The sequence below is a fragment of the Heptranchias perlo genome, chromosome 2, assembly GCF_035084215.1.
Source record: "Heptranchias perlo isolate sHepPer1 chromosome 2, sHepPer1.hap1, whole genome shotgun sequence".
Taxonomy (NCBI): domain Eukaryota; kingdom Metazoa; phylum Chordata; class Chondrichthyes; order Hexanchiformes; family Hexanchidae; genus Heptranchias; species Heptranchias perlo.
This window is the reverse complement of record NC_090326.1, coordinates 85,434,149-85,449,019: the sequence shown is the minus strand read 5'-3', so window position 1 is coordinate 85,449,019 and position 14,871 is coordinate 85,434,149.

Here is a 14,871-nt window from a genome sequence, read left to right as displayed (position 1 = left end):
CTCACAGGACTGCTGCATGTTTGTTCACCCATTCGTATGACTCCTCAAACTACTTGCATACTCTCCATCCTTTTTTTTCATACCAATGATCACATTGCTGTACCTAGTCTTCAATGCAGAAATTGTCTGTTTTGTTAGGGATAGATTGCACACAAACTTTTCAAGGGAACATACATGGAGTGAACCACCTAGATAATAATAGACGATTGAGGGAGTGAACATGGGCGAACTTGGTGGCTTCCTGACAGCCAAGGAATTTCAGAGCCCTTGAGACTGACACTTAAGATGCCATTCAATACATCATTAATAAAGATGCTGAATAGGATGGCTAACAGTGCTCACTTTCAAGAGAGATAGATTCAGTGAATCTCTCATCTACACCCACACAGATCTTGGAGCTGAAGTGCATAACCCAGGTCAAATACTCCCACAACTTGCAGATTCCTCATGAGGGGCATGAGGCACTGGGTTAAAATCTTATGAAAATCAATGAAAGCAATATCAATTTGTTTCCTCTGAACCTTACAATTTCATACAAAGCCACAACCTGCCCTCAAAATTCCTCACAACAGCAACAATCAAGTCTGCTCCTTTCTGTTTACTCTGATTTATGTGCCATGACAACCCAGAGGATGACCTTAAAAGCTATTGATATCAAAGAGATTCCTCAGTAGTCCTTGAGCTCTCGAGGATTCCCCTTCATTTGGATTGAAACTACAACCATGCTCTGGAATTTTGAGGGTTATGCGTGCTGTGAGGGCCAGTGTGGAGCTACCTGACCCTGACAAACTCTGCGAGAGGCTGGGAAATTAGAGCTCTTTTACCTTGACATTATGTGGTAAACTACAGATGGGGCCATCATAGAATCATAGAAGTTACAACATGGAAACAGGCCCTTTGGCCCAACATGTCCATGTCGCCCAGTTTATACCACTAAGCTAGTCCCAATTGCCTGCACTTGGCCCATATCCCTCTATACCCATCTTACCCATGTAACTGTCCAAATGCTTTTTAAAAGACAAAATTGTACCCGCCTCTTCTACTGCCTCTGGCAGCTCGTTCCAGACACTCACCACCCTTTGAGTGAAAAAATTGCCCCTCTGGACCCTTTTGTATCTCTCCCCTCACACCTTAAATCTATGTCTCCTCATTATAGACTCCCCTACCTTTGGGAAAAGATTTTGACTATCTACCTTATCTATGCCCCTCATTATTTTATAGACTTCTATAAGATCACCCCTTAACCTCCTACTCTCCAGGGAAAAAAGTCCCAGTCTATCTAACCTCTCCCTATAAGTCAAACCATCAAGTCCCGGTAGCATCCTAGTAAATCTTTTCTGCACTCTTTCTAGTTTAATAATATCCTTTCTATAATAGGGTGACCAGAACTGTACACAGTATTCCAAGTGTGGCCTTACTAATGTCTTGTACAACTTCAACAAGACATCCCAACTCCTGTATTCAATGTTCTGACCAATGAAACCAAGCATGCCGAATGCCTTCTTCACCACCCTATCCACCTGTGACTCCACTTTCAATGAGCTATGAACCTGTACTCCTAGATCTCTTTGTTCTATAACTCTCCCCAACGCCCTACCATTAACGGAGTAGGTCCTGGCCCGATTCGATCCACCAAAATGCATCACCTCACATTTATCTAAATTAAACTCCATCTGCCATTCATCGGCCCACTGGCCCAATTTATCAAGATCCCGTTGCAATCCTAGATAACCTTCTTCACTGTCCACAATGCCACCAATCTTGGTGTCATCTGCAAACTTACTAACCATGCCTCCTAAATTCTTATCCAAATCATTAATATAAATGGCAATATTCCTTAAAAATGAAATTTCCCAACCTGTGCAGAGCTGAGGGCGGTGGTTATTTGTCAGATGTAGTTGCTTTTCCTAGCTCTTCAGTTTTGTAGGGTTGACTGCCATTATCAGAAGTGACTTCAATTAAAATATTACAATGACTTAAGGACATTCTGCATTTTAATTCATCAAGGAAAATATTGCAGGGCTATGGGGAAAGAGCAAGGGAGTGGGACTAATTGGATAGCTTTTTCAAAGAGCCGGGACAGGCACGATTGGCCGAAAGGCCTCCTTCTGTGCTCTATGACTATGAAAATAGGATCAGATTATCTTCTATAAAACATTTTGGACATACTTTGCAAAAATAGCCGTTACACCTCTTGAATTATCAAACCTACCTTAACAAAAACCCAGCTGTGCACCTCAATATGGTCACTGTGATATTAATATTTCTCTGAAAATGCAGTCAATAACAGACCATGAGTTTCTGGAAATCTTTTTTTTTTATTGACAATCATTCTTCCAGTCAGCATCGTGTCTGAGATTGCTGGGTTTTTATTGTTTTGAAATGATTCCAAACCAAATTACAGTTATTTCTGACTGTTCGTGTATTCAGCTTTAAGGTCAGGCGCCAACTGATTCCTCCACTATATTTATCTTCCCTGCATAAATAAATCTTCTGTTGCCAGGGGTAAGTGACTCCAAACAAGATGTGATGTTGAAAATGTTAACACAAAAAAAAAGTACTTTTCATCTACAGTATCTTTGAACTGAAATGAAAATTTGAAATGTTAATGTGAAGACAAGCACTGCAATCAAGAATAGTATACACATAAACAATAAAATAACCAAATGTGATTCAAAAACTCATTAAGATTCATTTTTTTGTAGACTTGATGTGGGGAAAAATTAGAGTTATATTCATACCTAATATCATTGAAAGTTGAAGACTTACCCCAGGGTAAGCAAAATTTTCTGTTTTATGTATAAGTGTCGGATAAACACGGTTTCTAAATTCCCAAAAACAAAAAAGTTAAAAATTGTCATTCATGGCACAGTTATAAAGTTGCTGAGATCAGAAGAAACCCAGTAGATGACTGAAAGCCATCTCGCCTTGCATCAGATCAGGCTCATGTTTCAAAGGAGATGGGGTTTTGCAGCCTCAAAGTTCCACGTACAATTTGGTAATGGCTGTTAAAATTATGCTATTTACATCTGGTGAGTGGCTACATTGGACTCTACCTTTCACACAGCAGTTCCAAAGCCTAAGTCTTCTATACAGCTGTTACGTATAACAGAAAGATAAGAGAGGGGAAAATTCACATTTATAAAACCCTTTCTCCTCGTCCCTCACCCTTACCTCCCCCCCCCCCGCCACCCCCCCCCCCACCCCCCCCCCCCCATCCTCAGATTGCACTCAACAAGTATTTCACCTGACAAAGATCACACCTTCTCCAAAGAGTCTGCAAATCATTCATGTCACACTACCAAACCCACCTTCTCCATTGGGGAGTCCAAATGCAGATTAGGTGATCGCCTCACTGAACATCTCTGTTCTGTCCAAAAGAATGACACTGAGCTCTCCACGTTAACTCCCCCTCCCATTCCCATTCCCATTCTGATCTCTCCTTCCTACACTGTTCCACCGAAGCTCAACACAAGCTTCAGGAACAGTATCTCATCTTTCTGCTGGGCACCCTTCCGCATTCTGGACTGAGCATTGACTTTAGTAACTTTAGACCTTAACTAAGCCCTCCATTTTCTTCACAGCAGAGGGCGCTTGTGATGTGGGGAGGTCTGTCCTTGTTCAAGGGGAGGGTGGGCAGGCTGATATTTTGCTTGGAGACCCATTGTCAGAGCACAGTGCTGGTGGTGTGGACCTGTTTCTTTTCTTTTCTTGCGACCGCTGGATCTACCGTATTTTGTTTGCATTTTAAATTTTAATTTCATAAGCATTTGCAGCTTGTTTTTTCTCTTTCTTTATTTGTCCTTTTCTCATGTTTTCATTTATGAAACTCTTCTGTGTCTTTTCAACTCCCCATTATGTGCCGTTCCCTTTGGCCTTTTTATATATCTGCATCATCTCGCTGGTGATCTTTTAGATCGATGGTCATGTAACCCATTAACTTCCTCTCTGTGATTGGTGTATTTTTTGAGCCTCCTATCCCTCCCCCCTGCCATTTTCCTGTTCATTTTTCCAACCTTAATAAGATGCCTGTCTATTTTTCAGTCATCAGTTTTGGAAGGGTACACAACCAAAATGTCACAAAACTTGCCCTTTCCCTTTACAGTTGCTGACTGACCTGCTGTGTAGTTCCAGTATTTTCTGTTTTTATTCCCCCTTGTCGCTCAAATCACCCACCTGAATTCTCTTCATTTGATTCCCCCAGGGACGTCACCAAGGAAGAGGTAAGTGATTGGCTGGTGAGTATTTTCCTGTTGAATTTGTCGAAGGTTAGAGTTTGTGGATTCTCTGGTCTCTGTTGTGTAGTGGGGGACTGCTGTTCAGCAAGGGCCCTTGAGTATACCTTTTTAATTGAAGTGAAATTGGTGGGATTCATTTAATTTGAATTAATTAGTTAAAGGGTAAGTCATGTCAGGACAGCCCAGCCCCGTGTTATGCTCTTCCTGCTCTATGTGGGAAATCAGGGACCCTTCCGGTGTCCCTGACGACCATGTGTGCGGGAAATGTATCCAGCTGCAGCTACTGACAAACCGCATTGCGGCACTGGAGCTGCGGATGGATTCATTAAGGAGCATTCGCGATGCTGAGAACGTCGTGGATAGCACGTTTAGTGAGATGGTCACACCGCAGGTAAAGGTTGTACAGGCAGGAAGTAATTGGGTGACCACCAGGCAGAGTAAGAAGAGCAGGCAGGCAGTGCAGGGGTCCCCTGTGGCCGTCCCCCTCTCAAACAAATATACCGCTTTGGATATTGTTGAGGGGGATGACTTATCAGGGGAAGGCAGCAGCAGCCAACTTCCTGGCACCAGGGGTAGCTCTGCTGCACAGGCTGGGAGGAAAAAGAGTGGAAGAGCTATAGTGGTAGGGGATTCTATCGTAAGGGGAACAGACAGGCGTTTCTGTGGCCGTAAACGTGACTCCAGGATGGTTTGTTGCCTCCCTGGTGCCATGGTCATGGATGTCACAGAGCGGCTACAGGGCATTCTCAAGGGGGAGGGTGAGCAGGCAGAGGTCGTGGTCCACATTGGGACCAACGACATAGGTAGGAAGGGAGATGAGGTCCTGCATCAAGAATTTAGGGAGCTAGGTAGCAGATTAAAGAGCAGGACCTCAAAGGTTGTAATCTCTGGATTACTCCCAGTGTCACGGGCTAGTGAGTCTAGAAATAGGAGGATAGAACAGATGAATGCGTGGCTAAAGAGTTGGTGCAGGAGGGAGGGTTTCAGTTTCCTGGATCACTGGGCCTGCTTCTGGGGAAGGTGGGACTTGTACAAGTCGGATGGGTTGCACCTGAACCAGAGCGGGACAAATATCCTTGCGGGGAGGTTTGCTAGCACTGTTGGGGGGGGTTTAAACTAACTTGGCAGGGGGATGGGATACAGAGTGGAGCTACAATAGGGGGTGATGTGCAGCCAAATATAGAGAAAAAAACAAGTCAGCTTGGAAGACAGGACAAATATGTAAGGGCAAGGCTGGATGGCATCTATTTTAATGCAAGGAGTCTTGCGAATAAGGTGGATGAACTGAAGGTGTTGAGAAACACATGGGAGTATGATATTGTTGCTGTCACAGAGACATGGTTGAGGGAGGGGCAAGACTGGCAGCTCAATGTTCCGGGGTACAGAATCTTCAGGCGAGACAGAGGGGGAGGTATAAGAGGAGGGGGGGTCGCAATATTAATTAAAGAATCAATTACTGCCATAAGGAGGGATGATATATTAGCAGGTTCCTCTAATGAGGCCATATGGGTGGAGCTTAAAAACAAAAAGGGGGCAAGCACTTTGATGGGAGTGTACTATAGACCCCCAAACAGTCAGGGGGAGATAGAGGAACAGATATGTAGGCAAATCTCAGAAAATTGTGCAAATAATAGGGTAATAATAGTGGGGGATTTCAACTTCCCCAATATTAACTGGGATACTCAGAGTGTAAAAGGCTTAGAGGGTACAAAATTCTTAACGTGCATCCAGGAGAGCTTTTTGAGCCAGCATGTAGAAAGTCCTACAAGAGAGGGGGCGGTACTGGACCTAATTCTAGGGAATGTGGCCGGCCAAGTGGAAGAAGTGCTAGTAGGTGAGCACTTTGGTGACAGTGACCATAATTCGGTGAGATTTAAGGTGGTCATGGAAAAGGACAGGGAGGGGCCGGAAATAAAGGTTCTAAATTGGGGGAAGGCCGATTTTAATAGGATAAGGCAGGATCTGGCCAAAATGGACTGGGATCAGCTGCTTGTAGGAAAATCCGCATCGGAGCAATGGGAGTCTTTCAGAAGGGAGATTGAGACCATACAATGGCAACATGTTCCCGTAAAGGTCAAGGGTGGTTCCAAGAACTCCAGGGAACCTTGGATGTCAGGGGATTTACGAGAATGGATTAGGAAAAAAAGGAGGGCTTTTGGCAGATACAAAAGGCTAAAGATGGAGGAAGCCCTAGAGGAGTACAAAAAGTGCAGGGGGATACTTAAAAAAGAAATTAGGAGATCAAGGAGGGGCCATGAAATAACACTGGCGAGCAAAATAAAGGAAAATCCTAAGATGTTTTATAAGTATATTAAGGGTAAGAGGATGACTAGGGAAAAAATAGGGCCCATTAGGGACAAAAATGGCAATCTGTGTGTGGAGCCGGCAGATGTAGGAGGGGTTCTAAATAAATTTTTTGCATCTGTTTTCACGATGGAGAAGGACGATGTAGACATAGAAATACGGCAGGGGGACTGTGATATACTCGAACATATTAACATCGAGCGGGAGGAGGTATTGGCGGTTTTAGCAGGCCTAAAAATGGATAAATCCCCAGGCCCGGACGAAATGTATCCCAGGCTACTGTGTGAGGCAAAGGAGGAGATTGCGGGGGCTCTGACACATATATTCAGAACCTCTCTGGCCACAGGGGATGTGCCAGAGGATTGGAGAACCGCTAATGTAATACCATTATTCAAGAAGGGGAGTAGGGAAAAACCGGGGAACTACAGGCCAGTGAGCCTAACATCAGTGGTAGGAAAATTATTGGAAAAAATTCTGAAGGACAAAATTAGTCTCCACTTGGAGAAACAAGGATTAATCAGGGATAGTTAACATGGCTTTGTCAAGGGAAGATCATGTCTGACTAATTTGATTGAATTTTTTGAGGGGGTGACTAGGCGTGTGGATGAGGGTAACGCAGTGGATGTGGTATACATGGATTTCAGTAAGGCCTTCGATAAAGTCCCCCACAGGAGACTGGTCAAGAAGGTACGAGCCCATGGAATCCAGGGTGCCTTGGCACTTTGGATACAAAACTGGCTTAGTGGCAGAAGGCAGAGGGTGATGGTCGAAGGTTGTTTTTGTGACTGGAAGCCTGTGGCCAGTGGGGTACCATAGGGATCGGTGCTGGGTCCCTTGCTGTTTGTGGTCTACATTAATGACTTGGATATGAATGTAAAAGGTATGATCAGTAAGTTCGCTGATGATACAAAAATTGGTAGGGTGGTAAATAGCGAGGAGGATAGCCTCAGTCTGCAGGACGATATAGATGGGTTGGTCAGATGGGCGGAACAGTGGCAAATGGAATTTAACCCGGAAAAGTGCGAGGTGATGCACTTTGGAGGGACTAACAAGGCAAGGGAATACACAATGAATGGGAGGACCCTAGGCAAGACAGAGGGTCAGAGGGATCTTGGTGTGCAAGTTCACAGATCCCTGAAGGCGGCGGAACAGGTAGATAAGGTGGTAAAGAAGGCATATGGGATACTTGCCTTTATTAGCCGAGGCATAGAATATAAGAGCAAGGAGGTTATGATGGAGCTGTATAAAACACTGGTTAGGCCACAGCTGGAGTACTGTGTGCAGTTCTGGTCGCCACACTACAGGAAGGATGTGATCGCTTTGGAGAGGGTGCAGAGGAGATTCACCAGGATGTTACCAGGGCTGGAGCGCTTCAGCTATGAAGAGAGACTGGGAAGATTGGGTTTGTTTTCCTTGGAGCAGAGGAGGCTGAGGGGGGACATGATTGAGGTGTACAAAATTATGAGGGGCACAGATAGGATGGATACTAAGGAGCTCTTTCCCTTCGTTGAGGGTTCTATAACAAGGGGACATAGATTCAAAGTAAAAGGCGGGAGGTTTAGAGGGGATTTGAGAAAGAACTTTTTCACCCAGAGGGTGGTTGGAGTCTGGAACTCACTGTCTGAAAGGGTTGTGGAGGCAGGAACCCTCACAACATTCAAGAAGCATTTGGATGAGCACTTGAAATGCCATAGCATACAAGGCTCCGGACCAAATGCTGGAATATGGGATTAGAGTAGACAGGGCTGATGGCCGGCGCGGACACGATGGGCCGAAGGGCCTCTATCCGTGCTGTATAACTCTATGACTCTATGACTCTATTACTCTGGGGAAATGTGAGATGAGCTGCAGGCCCTCTCTCGAAAGGTAAAGTAATGAAGGACAACAGTGATTTCCAATCTCATACTGAGAATGACTGATACCTACTTATCAAATTAAGCTCTCCAATTAATTGCCCACCTATTTAGTTATTAATGAAAATATATAAATCACATGGAGGGAACAATTGTAGAGTTATGGAGCCGTGACGGTGCGCTGAGAGAGAGTCATTTTCCGATATCCACTACTGCCAGGCGAGGCTTCTATTCAAAAGATCAGATCCATGGAACACATCCATGCATTCTACAATTTTGCCTCGCTGAATCAGATAAATTTTCTTTTAATTTGTTCTTAGGGTGTGGGTGGCAATGACGCATTTAGTGCCCATCCCTAGTGCTCCAAGAAGGTGGGTGGCGGGCCTTCTCCTTGAACTGTTGCATTCCTTGTGCTGATGATATTCTCACAATAGTGTTAGGTAGGGAATTCCAGGATTGTGACCCACCAGTGATGAAGGAACAGTGATATATGTCGAAGTCAAGCTACTGTTTGATTTGAAGGGGAACCTAGAGGTGATGGTGTTCCAATGATCTTGCTGCTCTTATCCATCTTGTTATTGGGCTGGGAGCTGCTGTTTAACTAAGCTTGCTGAGTTGCTGCAGTGCATCCTGTAGGTGGTACATTCTGCAGCCACAATGTACTAATGATGGAGGTGGTGGATATTGAGTCCAATGGCAAGGCTGCCAGTCAAGCAGATTCTTCTGTCCTGAATGGTGTTGAGCTCCTTGAGTGTCAATGGAGCTGCATCTATCCAGGCAAGTGGTGGATATTCCATTACCTTCCTGACTTGAGCTTTACAGATTGCAGAGAGGCAGAAGATAAGCCACGCATCACAGAGTACCCAGCCTCTGCCCGCCTCTTGTAGCCGCATTGTCGATATGACTAATCCAGTTAAGCTTCTGGTCAATGATAATCCCCACAATGTTAATAGTGGGAGACTTGGTGAGGGTGGTGCGATTGAAACACAGTGGGAGGTAGATGGTCCTTTTTTTGTTGGCATTGGTCATTGCTTGGCATTTTTTTTATTCGTTCATGGGATGTGGGCATCGCTGGCAGGGCCAGCATTTATTGCCCATCCCTAATCACCCTTGAGAAGGTGGTGGTGAGCTGCCTTCTTGAATCGCTGCAGTCCTTTAGGTGACGGTTCTCCCACAATGCTGTTAGGTATGTGGTATGAATTTGGTAGATGCTAAATTTGGGGTCAAAAATATTTTGCTGATTTTGAAAGTTGTGCCCAGTGTGTCTGTGAACCTCATTAAAGCTCCTAATTATAATTAGCCATATGTAAATTGCTCATATGCTCTTTCCCCTCCTCACTCTTCTAACACAGCTTGCCCAATTAAAACCAGAGATTCTGACTGTCAGAATTTGAATTCTTAAAGCTGTGAGTGATAAGTTACTATAGTGTTAACAAGTTGTGATTTTTTTTTGTGGACTGTGCATGTTGCAGCTCTGTATTATTTTTAGAGCATCACTTTCTGCTGTTGTTTACTATTTGCAGCATCATTCTTGCACTGCAAGACTCTTTATGCAGTGACCTTTCGCCACAGCTCTGTTGCTGACAGCAGCTGTTTTCTTTGTAGTAACCACAGTGCTCAGCATGTGAATTCCATTGGGCATGCCGATAATTGTGCTGGATTTAGTGGCAGAAGACAAGTTCAGAAAGAGGGAACAAAGACACATAGAATCATAGAATCATAGAAAGTTACGGCATAGAAGGAGGCCATTCAGCCATTGTGTCCATGCCAGCCGAAAAAGAGCTATCCAGCTTAATCCCACTTTCCAGCACTTGGTCTGTAGCCTTGCAGGTTATGGCACTTCAAGTGCATATCCAAGTACTTCTTAAATGAGTTGAGGGTTTCTGCCTCTACCACCCTTTCAGGCAGTGAGTTCCAGATCCCCACCACCCTCTGGGGGAAAACATTTCTCCTCAGCTCCCCTCTAATCCTTCTACCAATTACTTTAAATCTATGCCCCCTGGTCACTGACTCCTCCCTATCCACTTTATCTAGTCCTGTCATAATTTTATATACTTCAATTAAATCTCCCCTCAGCCTCCTTTGTTACAAAGAAAATAACCCCGTCTATCCAATCTGTTTTCATAGCTAAAATTCTCCAGCCCTGGTAACATCCTTGTAAATCTCCTCTGTACCCTCTCTAGTGCAATCACATCTTTCCTGTAATGTGGTGACCAGAACTGTACGCAGTACTCAAGCTGTGGCCTAACCAATGTTTTATACAGTTCTAGCATAACCTCCTTGCTCTTATATCCTATCCCTTGGCTAATAAAGGAAAGTATCCCGTATGCCTTTTTAACCACCTTATCTACCTGTCCTGCTACCTTCGGGGATCTGTGGACATGCACTTTAAGGTCCCTCTGTTCCTCAATACTTCTCAGTGTCCTTCCATTTATTATGTACTCCCTTGCCTTGTTTGCCCTCCCCAAATGCATTACCTCACACTTCTCTGGATTGAATTCCATTTGCCACTTTTCTGCCCACCTGACCAGTCCATTGATATCTTCCTGCAGTCTACAGCTTTCCTCCTCACTATCAAGCACACGGCCAATTTTTGTATCATCTGCAAACTTCTTGATCAAGCCCCCCACATTCAAGTCCAAATCATTAATATATACCACAAAAAGCAAGGGACCGAGTACTAAGCATTGCGGAACCCAGTGGAAACAGCCTTCCGGTTGCAAAAACACCCGTCAACCATTACCCTTTGCTTCCTGCCACTGAGCCAATTTTGGATCTAACTAGCCACTTTCCCTTGGATCCCATGGGCTTTTACTTTTTTGACCAGTCTGCCATGTGGGATCTTGTCAACAGCCTTGCTAAAATCCATGTACACTACATGCGCTTGCACCTAAACTGTATGTGACCACTTGGCTCGAGCCCAGGAACCAAACCTTTAGACCCAGGCACACCAAGTTTGGGATGTCTGAGGAGAACTTCCTTTGTCATCTACACTTCATGAGTGAGGCTGTCATGGAACTCAAGGCCAATGTCCAAACAAAATCTACCATAAGGACAGCCCTATCCTTTGCTGTGAAGGTTAGTGCAGCTTATAATTTTAACATAACCAGATCCTTCAAGCCACCTCTGATGACAGTTGCCAAATTAGTCAGTTTGCCGATGCACCAAGCAAGTCACAGAAGCCTTGCTTGCCAGAGAAAATATGTTTGTCACTTCCTCACGGAAAAGGAGGCAAAACCATGAGAGGCCACAGCACTTTATCCAGGGTGGTAGGCTTTCCAATAGTGCAGGGTCTCAGTATTGGCACACAGGTAGCCATCTAGGCCACTAACAACAACCTTACGCCAGGCATGAATAGGAAACGTTTTCATTCTATCAATGTGCTGGCGGTATTGAACCACAGGAATAGAATAATTCAAGTCAATGTATAATAGTCTAACAGCAACACAATGCTTTCACTTTGTGGCAGTCCCCTGTGTTAGCACTATTTGAAAGAGCAGGCAGACTGGCCAAGTCCACCCCCCGAGAGTCTGGATTATTAACACCATTGAGAAACCCCCTAAACAGAGACAGAATAGAACGTGCAATTGGAATGCTTAAGCAGAGATTTCACAGTCTGGACAGGTCAGGGAAAGTGCTGATTCACAGATATGACAAGGCGTCCAAAATTATCAGCACCTGCTGCATCCTATTTTGCTCTCCAGAAAGGGGAAACCCTTCAGGAAAAGGATCATGCCTGTAGCCTTGGCAGAGGAGTTGAAAGAAGTAATGTGCAAGGGGTCATGTGCAACCAGGAAGACTAGTGTATCAGACTTTGAGTTAAAATTTGGAAATGTGGCCCTCCAAGACCAGTCCTATGGTCTTCCTCATAATATTGTGGCCCCATGAACAACACACTGTGCCTAATCACCACTCTCTATCTACCATGAGTGCCCACATCTTACCACCTGCAACGTTACCTGATAATAAAGCTACACATGATATTGCAATGAAGGCACAACCAGTTTATTTCTTTACTACTGTTTAGCATATATCTGCTTGAATTCCACTTCCTGATGTTTGATGAGAGTGTATGATGTGTTGCGTTTGGTTCTTTCAACTGCTATATCAATGGACGGAGCAAATGCGGTCACAGCCTGCTGCTCCTCCATGGAGATCTCTTGACATGACTGTGACATTATGGACTCGATTTTAAAAGGGTGGCGGAATGGCAGCGGGGGAATCAATGAGTGCGCTGCAAACCTGGATAATAAAAACTTACCATTCCCCAAGCAATCGTGACTTAATTGGTGGCCATTAATCTTGTTTCTGGGTTTGCCATCCGAAAGCTGCGCATTGGGCGGACTGCGTATCCGCATGACAGGCTGTCAGCTGGAGCGTCTGGATTTAAAGGGCCATTGCTCCAATGGATTTTGCTGGAGCAAAGAGCAAGAAGACACAATGGAGCAGCACAGGGGCAAGGCTGCTCCAAGATTCAGCGATGCCTCACTTCAGCTGCTACTGGTCAGGGTGAGAAGGAGGAGGGAACTGTTTTACCCGGCCGACAGGAGGAAATGCCCTGCCTCTGCCACCAAGAAGGCCTGACTCAAGGGGGCAGAGGAGGTCACCAGCAGGAACAACATATCCCGCACTTGGGTCCATGCAGGAAGCGTTTCAATGACCTAACTAGGTCAGCAAAAGTGAGTACACTTACTGATTGTCCTGCATTCCGTGGTGCACATCACCCCCCCACAACCCCCCTCCCCCATCTCATTCTGCACTGCCAAGACTACTCCATCACATCACTCCTCACACCCACTTAAGGCTCATCCTCAACTTACCTGCACTTCCTGAGCACTTCCTCACCTCCCCGTTTTTGACCCCACCACTACCACTCACCCCAATCCTGATCCAATGTGATGTCTCTGTCTCATACTCACCCTCTGATGCACCTCTTTCACAGTCAGCCTCACCCAAAGCAATGCATTCATCGGCTGACCACTTCACCATCACTCGCTCACAAGTCTGTACTTTCTCCCCTTCTAGGAGAAGAGAGCTCAAAATGCACGCAAGAGGGCGAGGATTGTAGAGGGGCCACAACAAATAGTGGTCCTCATAGATGCGGAGGCCCTGCAGATCAGCCATACCCTCAAGTGGATGTCCATCAGGGACGCCGAGACTGACAACCCACAAACGTCTGGTGACACAACTTTAATATTCATCACACACAACATGAATTGATGTTAACAATGATTGGCATGTTGAACACTTCAGTATGCTCATCGCAACATGACACATCTGTGATGATGCTTAACATTGCCTTCTGTTCTCTTACAGGCCCTTCAACGACCGCAGTGATGGCAGAGGGCGATTCCTCAGAGGACCTGCCGGCCTCTGAGGTAAGAGTGACTGTCTTTGACATCAAGGCAGCATTTGACTAAATTTGTCATCATTAAGCCGTAGTAAAATTGAAGTCAATGGCGAGCAGGGGGAAAGCTCTCCAGTGGCTGGAGTCATACCCAGCACAAAGGAAGATGGTAGTGGTTGTTGGAGGCCAATCATCTCAGTCCCAGGACATCACTGCAGGAGTTCCTCAGGGCAGTGTCCTAGGCTCAAATATCTTCAGCTGCTTCATCAATGACTTTCCCTCCATCATAAGTTCAGAAGCAGGGATGTTCGCTGATGATTGCAAAGTGTTCAGCTCCATTCACAATTCCCTAGATAATGAAGTAGACCGTGCCCGCATGCAGCAGGACCTGGACAACAGCCAGGCTTGGGCTGATAAGTCGCAAGTGACATTCGCGCCATGCTAGTGCCAGGCAATGACCATCTCCAATAAAAGAGAGTCTAACCACCTCTCCTTGACATTCATTAGCATTACCATCACCAAATCCTGCACTATCAGCATCTGAGGGTCGCTATTAACCATAAACTGAACAGGATCAGCCGCATACATGCTGTGGGTACTAGAGCAGGTCAGAGGCTGGGTATTCTGGGGTAAGTGGCTCACCGCCTGATTCCCCAAACCCTCTGCACCACCTACAAGACACCAGTCAGGAGTGTGATGGAATACTCTCCACTTGCCTGGGTGGGTGCAGCCTCAGCAACACTTAAGAAACTCGACACCATCCATGTTGATAGCCCATTCTCCACTTTCAACATCCACTTCCTCCACCACTGGCGCACTGTGGTTGCAGTGTGTACTATCTACAGGATGCACTGCAGCAACTCATCAAGACTCCTTCGAGAGCACCTCCCAAACCCGTGACCTCCACCACCTAGAAAGACAAGGGCAGCAGGCGCATAGGAACACCTTCACTTCCAAGTGCCCTCCAAATCACACACCATCCCGACTGGGATATATATCGCTGTTCCATCATCTTCGTTGGGTCAAAATCCTGGAACTCCCAACCTAACCACTATGGGTGCACCTTCACCACATGGACTGTAGCGTTTAAGAAGACAGAGAGTAGTGATAATGGGTATGTACTCAAATT